At 47.1% G+C, this 15,471-nt stretch overlaps 1 protein-coding gene across 6 annotated transcripts in view; it reads right to left on the bottom strand.

The window, feature by feature from the left end:
- Window positions 1-15,471, bottom strand: part of LOC121590606 (Ca(2+)/calmodulin-responsive adenylate cyclase) — a 58,122-nt gene extending 42,651 nt beyond the window's left edge. For 2 of the 6 annotated variants that reach the window (XM_041910452.1, XM_041910969.1), the window contains exons 1-2: window positions 15,116-15,471; window positions 8,633-9,757 (exon numbers count right to left, since the gene is read on the bottom strand). The gene's annotated coding sequence lies outside the window, so the exon portion shown is untranslated. Of the gene's footprint in view, window positions 1-8,632; window positions 9,758-14,567; window positions 14,894-14,951; window positions 15,091-15,115 lie in introns of those variants that run through there. The other 4 variants (XM_041910531.1, XM_041911057.1, XM_041910696.1 and 1 more) reach the window with 4 other exon arrangements.

The following is a 15,471-nucleotide window of genomic DNA, read 5'->3' as shown; positions in this document are numbered from 1 at the left end:
GTCAACATCCATGGTGGTTGAAGCGTGGTTTTGGATGCAATAACTTGTAATTGATAGTACCATAACAGACAATATGTTCACAATTTCACATCAAACTTGTCTCTTACTAACGGCATTTTAGCTCCGACACGATAATAAAACAAAATTCAAATTTGCTGCGCTTACATCTGTTGTTCGGGAAGGTTGTGGCGAATTGCCTTTTTACAGCAGCGCTAAATGCTAATGCAGGAGTCCCGTTTCGTCCGACAGGCGAATAATTATAAATTGTAACCCCGTGACAGTGGTGCCGGCCCCTCGGACGCTCGGACGCTTTTGATCAATCACGTTTGAAGGAAAAAAATAAACAAAGCTCCCCCTTACCCCGTCTCCAACCATTTCCTCAATCATTGCAACCATCAACCCGTAAAGGTATTATTCAATTAAAGTGGGAATGATGAGGAGGCGCAGGGTTTCTCTTTTATCGCAATGTCCCTCGCAATGCCGCGCGCCAAGCGCACTTCAATGCAGCGAACCTGAACGCGCGCACAATACCAAAACATCCTATCGGCCCCGACGGGGATGCGTGTAAACAAAAAAAGAAAAGGTTGCAGCAACAGCTCCGCGCGAAAGGAGTAAGATACGCGCAAACACACCCCGACACACACAAATGCACACAACAATCAACAATAGACCGGCAACAGTGCAATCAAATAGCGCAAAAAACAAACCGTACATCTGTCCAATACCTTCCGCCGTCCATCGGCCAGGTTGAAAATACACAGCAGAATCAATCAAATCAAATTAGCTAACGCTGCTCTCATCCCTCGCTCTCTCTCTCACCCGTTGCTACAGCGGGTCACACCGGTAAAGGTGGTAACGCTGAAACGAAGACACGTGGACTGTGTGTGTTCCACTGCAAACATTTTTATATCCTCGCCATCGAGCCAGGACCACACACCAAATGGAACGGAGAAATTGAATTGACACAGCGCGCGGCGTTGGTTGGTCACGCGAAAAGCGCGGCCTTGCGCCGGACGCGTATCTGTTGCGAACAACAGTCTCATCTTCTGGTTCGTTGGCTGGTTGGTTGGGGTTTTTATTCTTATGTTTACGTTGCTACCCCCCGCCCGAAGGTGCCACACACTAACGACAGAGAGAGAGCGCGCGTGGAATCGATCGGGGTTTTCCTCTACCAAACGAGATGCATTTTCCGCCTCGAGATGCAGCGAACGGTGTATAGCACACACAACAGCGTGTACTGGAGGATTTCATGCACGTCTCACACACACAATTTTCCCCGATTGATCGAAACCGATCGAAACCAGAGCAAACAGAGGCGCGCGGCGGCAAGAAGACGACAGCAGGGCCCGGGGGTTTTTATTTTTATATACCACCGGCTACAAAACACTGGATGGAAAAAGAATGTGCTTTTTTTTCTTTCACCCCGACGACATCACAACACAACGAGGCTCTTCGCTAGAGCAAGCATTCTTCGCCACAAGCAACGGGGTTTGATTGCAAACTTAATTTTATTCCGAAACCCCGAAAATACTGTGAGTGTGTGTTCTCTTTCTCCGCAACAGTCGTGCCTTTCCCAAAACTGCACTGGAGCGAAAAATGGTGGCATCTTTAGAACTGTGAGGAAAAAACACACTAGTGATGGGTAAAGTTGGCAAAAATACGGAGACTAATACAATCCGACTACGATGAATTCGGATTTGATTCCGGAAGGTAGATCCATCCTGCATTATTCGGAGTCGTTCAGGAATCAGTCGGAGTCGAAGTCGTCCGGAGCCGTGCGAAGTTATTGGGAGTCGGAGTCATCCGGAGTCGTTCAGAGTCGTCCGGAGTCGCCAGGAATCTTTCGGAGTCATTCGAAGACGGTATCGTCTGGAGTCGTCCAGAGTCGTTGGGAGTCGGCCTTCGAAACAAAAGCCTGTATACGAAGTGCAAGCGCAAAGTGAAAGACAAAAAACACAACGAAATGAAATGCCTGATCACAAGCACGACTCCGGACAACTCTAAACGACTCTGGACAACTCTGGACGACTCCGGACGACTCTGGACAACTCCGGACAGCTCCGGACAACTCTGGACGACTCTGGACGACTCTGGACGACTCTAAACGACTCTGGACGACTCTGGACGACTCTGGACGACTCTGGACGACTCTGGACGACTCTGGACGACTCTGAACGACTCTGGACAACTCCGGACAACTCTGGACGACTCTGAACGACTCTGGACAACTCTGGACGACTCTGGACAACTCTGGACGACTCTGGACGACACTGAACAACTCCGGACGACTCTGGACAACTCCAGACGACTCTGGACAACTCCGGTCGACTTTGGACGACTCCGGACGACTCTGGGCGGATTTGAAAGACTCCAGACGACTCTGAACGACTCCGGACGACTCCGGGCGACTTCGGCCGGCTCTGGACAACTCCAGACAACTCCGGACGACTCTGACTCCGGGCGGATCCAGTGGTTCCATTTTTTTCGGAGTCAGAATCTGACTAGCAACAGTCGGAGTCGGATCGGAGTCGTGGATACGCTCTAGAGCGCACATCACTAGAACACACATCTACTAATCAGCTGCTCCTTTCCTTCTGTATCGTAGCAAGTACAGCTCTTCCCGTGTTTGAAACGTTACTGTGTGCGCTGTGCGTAACGCTTCACGAATTTAACACCCTGCAACTGTGCTCCACTTGCTTTCTCAGCAGCCCCGTCTGGTTAATTGTGCGAAAGAGGATAAGCCTGTAGCTTGTCAGGGATGTCCACATGCCATGTGAATATAGGAGCCTCCACAATTAAGCGCACGCTGCTCCCGGAGATGGTTCTATTTCCGTCCTAGAGTCAAGGCGCAAGGTCGCCCGGAAAACTCGATTAAACTCACAATCAAACACACACACACACACACACACACACACACACACACACACACAAACGCGCGTAGGCGTGAAAAAATCCTCTATCCATCGCTCAAATCGCTCGCTACAAAGTAGCCTTGCCACAACAGCTTCGCTCCATTCCCTCAGGAAGTTCTAGAGCTGTCGGGAGGAATCGTCAAAGTGGAAGAGTAATGTGGCAGTTGAGAGGTGCGGCGGTGTGGAATCGATCACCTTACCAAGCGACACACACACACACACATGAGTGACAATCCAGACGCTTAATCGGGCATGGAAAATTGGAGCAATAAGGCAGAAAACCGGGACGACGACGGCGACAGCAGCAGAAGACGGTCTTGTTCCGCTTTTTCTTTCTTTTTTTTTCACCATTGCGGATCCTCTCTACGTCCTCATCGTCCGCACGTCCACCGAGCAGTGTGTGTGTGTGTCTCGGCATCTCGGTCAATTCAGCTCCGTTCGCCATACTCCTTTTTTCTCCTTTACTCGACCCGCTAAAAATAGTTCCATCCGGAATGCCAGAGCAAACAAAACAGGGGAAAAGGGAATGGGAAAGGCAGAGAAAATGATAGATCGTGTGTCGAAGACATTTAGCAAACCAGAGCAGGCACAGGCGCTGCTCCGATTTTGGAGCATTAAAATTCTGCAACAGGAAGAAGCAGGCTTTCGGATCAAAGGGAATTTCGGCTGCTGAGTTGCTGATACTGCTTCTAGTGAACCTCCAGATCTTGGGGTTTGAGTTTTTCTTGGACCTTAAAAAAGCGCTCCTTCTTGAAGGCCAGTTTTTGCATTGAGGGTCGCACCGTTGTTGAAGTATGCAAAAGCTTCCAGAGCCCGTTAGTTACTAATGTCCCCGACCGGTGTAGTAACTGCCGGCGAGATGCAGGATTAGCAGATACGAGTGACGAGAGTAGCAGAGAGGTCATTATCAGCAATAATACCACCATCATCACCATCATCGTTAGAAGAGTTACTCATTCCACCCAACAACTCCAGCACAAAACCTGCCGGACCGAGACACCGAGAACCTCACGACACACCTGAGAGCTCGGTGATGATGCAACCAATGCACGCTCACATTGGAATGGGGAACGCAAAAGGTTACAGCAGCAGTTTCGATTTAGGCGCCACTTTTCATGGAGTGTGTGTTCGTTGCCTTCATCCACACGTGCGGAAGTGTCTTGCGAGCTGCAATTCTGACGTATTCAAACCGACACGATGAGCGGAGAATGCTCTTTTCCCTCCCGAATTGACCTTTTCGGGCAGGCGGGCATATACTGGTAGGGAATGGGGGGAAAGCAGCTCCTCTGCGACCAAAGCAACCACCTAATGGATCGATGTAAACATTTTTAATTAGCTGCTGGTGCATAGCTGGGTTCGCGCTCTGCCGCGTGTTCGTTCGGGAGTTCTCCCGTGAGGAATTCTCGCAATAATGGATACCAACACATCACCCGCAACACTCGATAAAGAGAGGTCCGGAGGTCCAACTTTCCTCGGCTGGGCACCGCAGGATGCGCACCGATCCGCGGCACAGCTCCAGAGGCGCGCGCTGCTGGGTGTATTCAGGAAAACATTTAATGAGTTAATTTTGCATCGGAGCGACGACTTCGGGCGCCTCATTATCGATGGCCACCGTGGCTCGTTATCGCCGACCTCGCGGACACTCGCACGGAGGGCAAAGCCGGTGCCGTGTTGTGTTGATGTGCGCCAGCGACCCACCCATGGCCGTGCGGAAAAACAAAACAAAAACCGGAACCAGGAAATAAAACACAATTCATCTTCATGGCTTTGTTGTTGCTGCTCTCTCCCTAATTAACGCGCGCGAACAAATGGCCAACTATTTGCTAACGCGCGGCGCCGGAACTGACTTCTTCTCCGGGTTCCGCTCCGCCTGGTGCTGGGAAGGTGGCAGGTTTCAGGTGCGAGGTGGAGGCGGCGCGATAAACTAATAATTGGATCGGACATACATCTCGGCCCACTCGGGGCAAGGGGGCGCAATTCCGGGCCGCCCAACAGGTTGCCCAACGATGAGGGAAAGACGAGATACGCTCTGGGCAGAATAATAACAGTAAAAAAAAGAGTTTCGACTAGCATCAGCTCTCGGTGCCTTCGCTCAGATTTATCATTATCGTGCAGGACAGAACAATAGGTCATACCCTGGGGCGGGGGAGGTATAGGCCGCCCACACAACCTAACCTCCTCGGCTCCCATTGTGTCATTGGAAGATGATGAATTTGCGTCACAACAAAATTGCATCCATTTGCGATGCTCCACAGCCAAGGGGGACGGCGCGGGATGCATCTCTCTATACCTACCATGTCCTACTCGCCACTCAATTGTTTGTTGTATGGAGCTCTTCTTGAGCTGGGAAGGGCTTGGTGTCAAGACAAGAGTTGATGAATTTTGTAGCTTACACTTGCAAGTCGAGTACATTCGAGAGAGAGAAAGAGCGAGAGGGAGCATCTTTCCCGCGCTGCTATTTGATAAGGCAGGTCCGGGAGGGCACATTTTACGACACCTACGCAGCAACAACAGAACGCAGAAGGACGGTAGAACGAATCCTATCTGGGATGACATTTAGAGCGCTCCATCAAGGGCCCCGTTTGAATTGTATTCTATTGAGCACTCCTTCAACGACGATTGTGTCCGATTCTATGCTCCTTATCGTATATTTCATTCTCTCTCTCTCCCAGAAGTGCCTACACAAGCGACGGTTCGTTTTTCAAAGAACACATTTGGCATTTCGTTTTTTTTTGTTTTCTGTAACACACAAGCGCGTAATCTCTAATTGATGCCTCATGTTACGACCGTTGGAAGAACGTACGAATTGCATGGAACAGTTTCGTGCCTTCTCATTTTCTTGTAAAACATCTTCCAATGTTCGACGGAATTTTGAAAACTTCTTTCTTCTTGAAATCTTCGACAGGGATCTGTCATTTTTCACATTCAATGCTTTATATTAGGAATTGGAATGAGCCAGAAATGAGCCGTCCCGTGGTACAATCGTCAGCTCACACGACTTAACAGCAAGCTCATCGTGGGTTCACGCCTCGTATGGACTGACTTGTGACTATACGGCTATGCAGTATCTCTAGTATGTACTGGTATTTTCGATCGCTTTAGCAGACCGACATTGACTGCAAGGATTGTTACGCCAAACAGAAGAAGAAGAAGAAGAAGAAGAAGAAGAATGCCCAATAGGCCGGTAGTACTAAACTGCTGCTAGCTCATTTAACCGCATCTCTAATTTTCATGTTTTTCCTATACTTTGAAAAGATATGATATCGGTCAGAATGGGGTGTTTGTTTATGGTGGTGAAAAAGCAATTGAGCACATCTTTAAATATTTTTACCATACATGAAGCTCTTGCAATAACTAATTTACGTTATTTTTACCATCTAATTTCTATCACCGCAATGGAATAAATTACGATAGAAGGTAGATTTTACTTAAATCTCATAATTTTTGTTCATTTATTTAAATTTTGTTGCATTTTCTGCACCTTTCCATTACATCGAAAATCCTATTTGACATACTAATGTCCAAATTGTCCAATAGTTTTTGACGTACCTCTCTCTAGCTTTCAAAAAAGCGACTTAAAATGTATTTACATCGGAAAACTGGTAATATTTTTGCGTACTTATGACAATTATTCTTTCAATATTTTATACCATGCAATGTAAAGATTGAAATCTATGATTTCCTTTCATCTTTCTAGAATAACTCTAGATATAAAAAAAAAGTATTTACTCTTAGTTGAAAACAACTCGTTCGAGAGTTTTCGTTTCGCTAGTGAAGATGAAAGATGTTGTTATTGCTGAAAATACAAAATATGTAGACAGCAGCAACAGTTTTTTTACGAACGCGGAAATACCGGGCAAGTATCAAGCAATGAAAACATGCCGCTGTGCACTTTGAACGTTTAAAACTTCAAATGGTAGTCAAACTATTCTATGTTGTGCAAAAAGGATTTTGTTTTCCCATTTTTTGTTTTATTTGTCCACAACTTTGATGCTGCGAAAATCAAATGCGATCTGTTATCGATTTCGACTATCCACACCGTCTGTTGGCCAAAATATTGGCCAGACGCTTCGAAGCATGGGATCTGTAACAGATATGTATGTTTCGGGTGCATTCTTCCGCATTGCTAACGCATCTGGAAGTGTTACAGGCACGATTCTCGAAGGGTAGGATGTAATAGAAAGGGTATTGCACTGAGCTTTGTAGCGAGCTAAAAGACGCAACAGCTGATTTGCGTCGTTAGATTACAGCCTGTCCAGAATAAACAATTTTAATGCGTTGCATCCAAAGGACTGCATAGTTATTAGTGATGCGTAAATACCAAACTTTTCCGAAGTCGGATCGACTTGGGGTTTTGGTAGTAATAAAGCCCGAATTCATTCGGACTCATCCGGACTGATCCAGACATGACCGAAGTCATCCGGATATGATCCGAATCTGTAAATATTATTGCAAGAAAGAAATATTTCATACATAAAGAAATTATTCTATACTACGACTGTTATACTGAATCGTACATATTCGATGCTTTCTTTGATATGGAACACACTCATCTAGAATTGTCAGAACGCTAACGGACAGCCATTTCTGGAATTTTGAATTTGCATCGCCAAACTAAACTACTCGATCGGACTCATCCGGACTGATCTGGAATTGCGGAGTCGAATCCGATTATGCTCCGGAGTCGGATTCATATTTTGAGCACCGGAGTCGGTGTGGATTCACGACTCCACTCAGGATGTACCCATCAAGAATAATTAGGTCCAGTGAAGAGGACAGTAATTAAGAGATAGGCTCACTTTGGACGACTAAAAGCAACAAGATATCCAAGAACCAATGTCTGAAGTGTCTACATTAGCTGAATTGACAATAATCAAACTACGACATCTCGCAGGTCCAATACTACAGGGCCGAGTAGAATATCTCATCTAATATCATCGATTTTGATATCTCAGTTGAATATCATCGAGATGAGTATCGGAGCAACTAATTTCCCTTTAGGTTGCGTTTAGGTTTCGATGTGGCGAAGAATTTTACGAGCTGTGTTGCGCTCTCTACATCTGGCTCCACACCTTATCCGCGCGTCCGCTGGACCACAACATTCCTGGAACACTGGAACTCTACACGCCAGCAAAATCTTCCAGAAGCAATACTCCCCGCCCCACAGTACAGAGTACGTACGCGTTTGATCCCAAAACCTGCCCAGGCGTTCCTACTCTATTCCACAGTTCTATTCGCCGCCTGCCTTCTTCGACTGCAGGCATGTTTTGTGTCGTTCTCTTCCGCGAAGCATAAACAAAACCGGTCGCATCCCGGGCCAGGCGCAGAACGAAGCGGAGGAAGCAAATACCGGCGCATCTGTTGCCGGGTGTTGCTAGTGCTGCTGCTACTGCTGCTGCTGGCACATAACAACAAAATCTATATTCCATCAAAAAGCCCTCAGGTTGGCCGGCAGACACCGGCAGCATGGGGCAAAAGCGCATTTATTTACGTTAACCGGCGCGCATTTTGGTGCACGGAATTTGTTGTGGTTGTTTTGTTGGACCTGTTTTTGGAAAGCGAACAAGAAGAGAATTTCCTGAACTTGTGTGTCATTCTCGTTCGACATCTTGCACCATCTTGAAATCAATACAATGTCTTCTGCATCAATTTCCCAACGAACTCAAACTCAAAACTCGGAAAATTCAAAACGCACCACAGTTGTCTCAACGAACACTTACCGGGGAAATGAGTGGCCCCCCCAGCGATGATTGTTATTTGTTGTCGTTTGTCCTCGGCACCCGTTGGGCTAGCGCCGGACAGCTTCCGTTGATTGAGAAGACATCCGCGCCACCGAGACACGACGACCCTGCCCGGGGCCGGCAGCAGCACTGAACGGTTGATAGGAGACGGAGATCTGTCCTGCAGACGGAGTGTAGCGGTGGGGAAAGGACATTTGATGATGAAAATATATTGCACCGAGTAGCGCCGCGGTGACACGACCCGGATAGGTCACGAGCTGTTTTTCCCCCACTTTGGCGAACAATTCGATGCTACTCACCACGGGGTACTTTGGATAGTGGCGGTGGCGCCGCCGTCCGCCCGGTAGTAGTTGTTTTCCGGTTCACGAACGAACTTTCTTAACTTTGCTTGTCTTTTTTTATTGGTTTCAAACCTTCTCCTTCTTTCTTCAGACCCCTCTCACGGTCATTTGTTTTCGGTTACAGTTGATTGAAGAGTGTTGGTTGAGTCGCGACGCAGAAGGTTCACACCAGTGTGAAGGATGATGATATCACATACACAGCCGACTGGCCCACACACTCCCACACCAAAACACACACACACAACAACACACACACACACAAATATACACTTGCAGATGCACTGCACTCGGGGGGTTTGCTGCACTTTAAGCTTCCCACACCACCACCGCTTTGCACGTTGCTCTCCAGCCGCCTCCGTCGACGGGCAGGTGCGGCACGGCCGGTTCAGGTGCAACCGTGGCACGTGTCGTTGCAGTTGCAGCAGTTCCGCTCGCTACCTCTACTACCGGTGGCAGACGGCGACGAAGACGTTCGGTCAACCGTGCCCGGTTGCACATTCTGTCCAGCAGGACGGCGCGATCGACGGCACTGGCAGCACGCGCGCCACCCCCGTTACACATCGGGCGGAAGGGACATTACACCGAACAGGAACGGTTGTAGAATGTGCACACCTGGATCACACTGAAACCCACCCACACACACACACACACGGGCGTAATGCACGCACTAAGTCTTGGCCCGTGCAAAGAGTTTACGGCTTAGCGGCTGGGCTGCACCGGAAAGGAGAGATCGATGTTGTTCGTGTCACTCGTGGACGCTCGGCTGCAAAACAAAAAGGGAAATGGTATTCTTCAGAACCTTGAACTAGATTACGATTTCAGTGCACGACACTTGGCTAATTCATTGCCACGCACTTCTTAGAGTAGGTCCAATGGAATTTCGTCGCCCTATACGCGCTACAAATACGTTCGTTTTAATGAGTTTCCTGTGCTGTGGCGGTGGAGGTGCAGGAGCGCGACCCCGATTTACCCGGATGTGTACACCATGAAGGCTTGCAAATCCGATTTCCCGGAGTTGCCTCTCCTCAGCGGTAAAGGGGAAACAACACACACACACACACACACACATACACACAGATACATGCTCATACAAGAAATAACCCTCCGAAAACCGTCGCCTAGCCTACAAGGACAACACAACAGCAAGCATGGGTGTTTGGGGCGTCTTTGACGTTTCTCACGTGCGGGAAAGAAAACTCAACTTCCCCACAAAACAAGGAGCCGCCACACACACACACACGGACACACCAAAGCATGCTAACAAGGATACGGAACACGGCGTACAAGGACACCCATCCCAACCCCGGCAGAACAGGGCAATGATTGCGAAAAGGTTGTGGTGGCGGCCGAATATTATTTTTTTCTTTTCTTTTTTTTTTTTTGGCTGGAGGTCAAAAAATCCTTCCGAGCTATGTGGAGTTGTGTGTGTGTGTGTGTTTGGGAGGGTGTTGAATTTCTCCTCCATTTTACACTCCAACCGGGTGGGCACATCAACAAACAATTCTAGCCTTTTGTATCGATTTCGTGTGTACGGGTTGAACGGGCATCAGAAACAAAAGGGAAAGAAGAAAAGGCCTCATACAGACATACGTACACCACACATACACCACATCCCGCGCCAGTCGGTTTCATCGGGTGTGCTCAGACGAAAAATTCGCCCTTTTTGCAGTCAACCCTTGTGGAGTGCGCGATTCATCCAGGGAAAGTGGAAAGCAGAAGGAAAAAATCATTCCAATCCATTCATCCATTCATTTTGTCTAACAGGAAATTCAAGAAAATGAACAGCCAGACAATCAACAATCACTGGGACACCATAATGTCTGCTACCAACATGAAGAGATCGAATCACAATCGTACTTTCGAGGCCCTAATTTTGAGGTTTTCTGCTATATTTCATTAAATATTAATCAGAACATAGCTTATCGCACACCAAAAGAAAGGATATTCAATTATCCAACTTTATAGACTGTAAAACTTATTGAAGCAATGCGAGTAATCACAAGGAAATGTATTTAATTTATTAATTGAATCTGTTTTACAGTCTAAAAAGTTGAGGAATTGAATATTATTTCTCTTGGTGTACGATAAGCCATATTCTGATTAATATTTAATGAAATATAGCAGAAAATCCCTAAATGAATGAATGAAACGTTCAATTCCACTGGAACTGTAGTCCGCGCTTTAAAAAGGACGACCAATGAAAGATCTGGAAGTTTTTGTTTGGAGATTTTTACATTCGAAAAACAACAACAATCAATTCCTGCTACATTACTTCTTGGAGCAATGTTAGGAGAAGAATTTTCCCTTCTTTTGTTGTGTTTCGTTTCAGGATTGAGTTTGATTTCAACGTTGTCGCCTGAACAGCTATATGGACAGCTATTTTATCAAATATCATTTATAAAAACCATAATTCCACAACTTGGTATTCAAAACTGTGCTTTGGCCATAACGTTCATCATTCATATCGAGTGGCTAAGTGAAGTATTGGAATTATTTGGGGAGAGTTCGCAAGAAGCATAGTAGCGAAATTTAGGCCAAGAGTACCATGTTAAACAATTGTGCCTGTAACTTACAAGAAGCGTGTTTGATAAAAGCCGATTTTGCTGTCTTTGCCATATTACACCTATCTTTTCACTTACACCGTTTTGCGAGCCCAAATAATCAATGTTTAGGTACTTTTAAAAATTCTTCAACAGGAAGTAAACACTTGAGGCCAACTGAAAGTCTGATGCATTTCTGAACATTGATAAATCGCAACTGAACATTTGCTTTCTCCAATATTAACGTACGTTTATATTACCCGGGTTCGTTCCTTCGATGTTCGATTTGTTTAAATTAAATTATTTGGGGCTTGATTTTTATTGATTCTGTACTTATTTATTTGTCGATGATAAATCTTGTCGCTACCGGAGATGAATTACTGGCAAATAAATTCAAACTATTTTTTTAATGAAGGCAAAAACAAAAGTCAAACCTCCAAAATAGTTATGGGAAAAATGAAGTTTTCGTCGGAATTTATTCCGGATAGATTCGAAGTTAGCTAGAATCGATTCCGGATAGTAGGTCCGGAATCAGTTTCCGAAATCGATTCCGGAATCGGCTCCGGAATTGGCTCCAGAATCATATCGCCTGATCACCGAACTGCAAAATATTGGAATCATGCCAAACAATACGAATAAATGAAGGTTTATTGACGTTTAGAAGCTTTTTAACAATCTTATTTGCATCCAAATGTAAAAAAAAAAATCAAATCAGATTCGACAGATAATCGGTGCCGAAATCGGAATCCGATCCGGAATCGAAATCGGCCCCGAAATCGAAATCGGCCCCGAAATCGAAATTGGCTCCGAAATCAGAATTGACCTCGAAATCGGAGTCAGTTTTGACACCTCCTTTTCTTTCCAGGGAGATATGATAGAAATATCATGGAAATTGGACTCAACAGCACTCTTTTTAGACAAATCTAATAGGAATTTCCAAGGAGCCTGTCCAAAACGGGTCCAATTTCCATCATATAAAGTTCACTTCCCATAAGAAAGAGTCAATAATATGTCCCACAGCTATGAGAACTCCTGGAAAACCCTGTATTTGAGATTTAGTTGAAACACTATCATATTTTGCTCAATTTGGCTACACAATATAACATAGTAGTCGAAAACAACACTGACAAACCATCAACTATTTTATACGAAATTCGGCACAGAAATAAAACCCTTCAGGTAGGTGATGCTGGTGCAATAAAACCAAACGTGAAGCCCCATAAAAATTTCACAGCATTTCACATTTCGCTACGGGAGCGGGTTAACTGTAAGCTGGCAGTAAAAATGTAAAAAAAAAAACGGGCGACCGCCCAGACAGAAGAAAGGGCTCTAATCGCCAGAACAAAAGTCGGCCCTTCTCCGCCTCCGGGGCAAAGGGCAGCACAAAACACCACCCCAACGCACCTGCGATAGGGCGTGGGGTGACGTGAGAGTGTGGAGTGCAACAGCCAAAACTCCGCTGGATATTTTCTGCGGTGGCACAAGTGCATCGTCGCACGTGTGCCACACACAGCGATAGACCCGATGGCGATGCGTGAAACAACAGTAAACGGTGGAAGAATGGGGGGAAGGAAAGTACGAAGGCGCCTAAGGGCGATTATTCACAGGGTCGCAAATCGATTCGGCAAGGAATATTCGCGCACGGAGATCCATCCAAACCGTCGACAGCGCTGCTTCGCCCCAAACACCGGGCTCGGTCCCCACACACACTCACACAGGACAGAATAGAGCCATTTCTTGGAGGAGTGTGTGCCATTTCGCACGTCCGAACCCGTGGTCGAAGATGCAAGATATTAAGTCAAACCCTCCGAACATTCCGCTTCCTATCTCGATCTCGCCATCGCGTGCCGCGGTGCTCGGCTTCACTCTATCGGAACGCGCACGGAGCCAGATTACAGATTGGAAATCGTAAGACTGAACCAGAAATCTAACCTAAACAACGCCAAACAATTTTGGCTCGAAACGAGACGAACGCAACCGCAAACCGAATCAAATAAGCAACCAAAACAAGGAACGTTTGCCGGACATTTGAAACTATTTGGAGCCACTACGACACACACACGATTGGAATGTATGTGTTTTTTTATAGTTTTTTTGGGAGACAGAGACGAGCATCATCAGCATGTTTTCTTTTTTGGACGAAATCGAAAGCGCGCACGTGGTTCCCTCTTCCCAGTTCCTGTTTTCCCATAAGATTCGGGGACACGCGTGTCTGCTGCTGCTGTTGCGATTCTGCGAATTCTAATTCTATTCTATTAATTCCTGCTACAAAGGGGTGAGCTTAAGATGTGTGTGTGTCTGTAAAGGCACTTTAAAACTCCCGGTGTCTGGAGCGTGTTCAAAGACGTCAATGCTGGAGCGAAGTTTTGCCAAAGCCGGGAGGAGTTGAAAGATGGGATTCATTTTTTTTTTTGTAATTCTGTTGTTGGTTGCTTGTTTTGTTCTAACGCCACACATCCGGTTCTCTCTACCGGTAGCAAAACACACACAGTCACACAGCCACAGACAAGAGACATTCACAGGCTAACAACACCCAAGATGCAGGAGCCAGACATTCGGCGGAGAGGTGGCGGAAGGAGATTGGCTAAAGCAACACACACAAAAAAAAAGTACAATGGTTCCCTTTCTGTGACTCTCTCTAGCGCGGGCCAGAGTGATAATGCTTGGGGAAGGAGGTTTTGTGTACAACACGCAGCGTTTCTTCTTCACCACACAAAAACGGTCTCTCATAATCAAACTGACGCACACAACACACACACACACAACCGATGGGGGAGCAATACACTGTGTTTTTTTTTGCGGGGGGGACGGGCAGAGAAGAAAAAGGAGTTGTTTTTTCCCTTCTCACTCTCTGCTGGAGGATCTGCTTTTTTTTGTTGGGGAGTGTGCTGCAAGAAGTGTGGATATGCGCGAACAGTCTCGTTGGAGCAAAAACAGCACACACCATTATCTCCAGCACTCCTTGCATAGAGTGAGGGGCAAGGATCTTTTAAGAGCACGCACACACACACGCACACACACAAGCACACTTACATAAAAGAGGCACACACACACACAGAGTTGGAAGTGTTTTGTCCGCGGATTTGCTTGTTGTGCTGAACGGGCAGCGACGGGCGCGCGCGTCTCGGAAGGAGTTTCGATGCCTGCGAAGTCCCGATGCAAAGTGACAGCAGCCACAGCACACGAACCACAGCCTGCTGCTGCTGCTGCTGGGTCCGGCGAACCTGATCGATCGAAGAGAAGGGGGGGGGGCAGCACGCTCTTGCTGGATGCTGGTAGTGAGGCAGTGTGTGTGTGTGTTGATGATCCACAACTCCTTTCCGTCGTTCATCCCCAATCAACAACAACAACAACAAAAGGAACCGCGACCACACCTCTCGCTCTTTCCCTCTCTCTCTCTCTCTCACTCTCTCTCACATGGGGGGAAAAGTAACGAACTGCTCCTTCGTCCTGTACACCAGCAACTCCACTGCACTCCACCCTACACACAGAAAAAAAGGACCACCACCACACCACTGCCCGGCAGAATGGGCAGAAACAACGCACACACGCACACACGCCACACGCTTTCCCGCACTTACCCAGTTCGACTACGACGGTGTTACTGCTGCTGCATGCTGCTTGCTGCTGGTTCGGGCCGCGCGGATGGCTTCAACTGTGTACGTACGCGCGAAACGGTTGCGTCCGTCTCGCTCGCCGTGTATACAAATTTTGGCGAGAACGGGCGAACCGAACCGATGGGAGCACGCACACGCGACGGTTCTACGGCGCCGTGCGTGCGCATGTACACAGCAGAAAGGGACAGCGCGACAGGCGACAGAGTGCAGCGGGTCCAGGCGTTCCGCTAGACGCACACAATGAGAAACAGAAAAAAAACAACATGCTGCCATCCATCCCCGGAGCGTGAGTGCAATGGCAGCGGTGGTTGCGATGGTTC

This window comes from Anopheles merus, chromosome X, assembly GCF_017562075.2.
Source record: "Anopheles merus strain MAF chromosome X, AmerM5.1, whole genome shotgun sequence".
In the NCBI taxonomy this organism is placed as follows: domain Eukaryota; kingdom Metazoa; phylum Arthropoda; class Insecta; order Diptera; family Culicidae; genus Anopheles; species Anopheles merus.
Note: the sequence above shows the minus strand (reverse complement) of the source record. Positions and strands in the feature narration are given on the sequence as shown.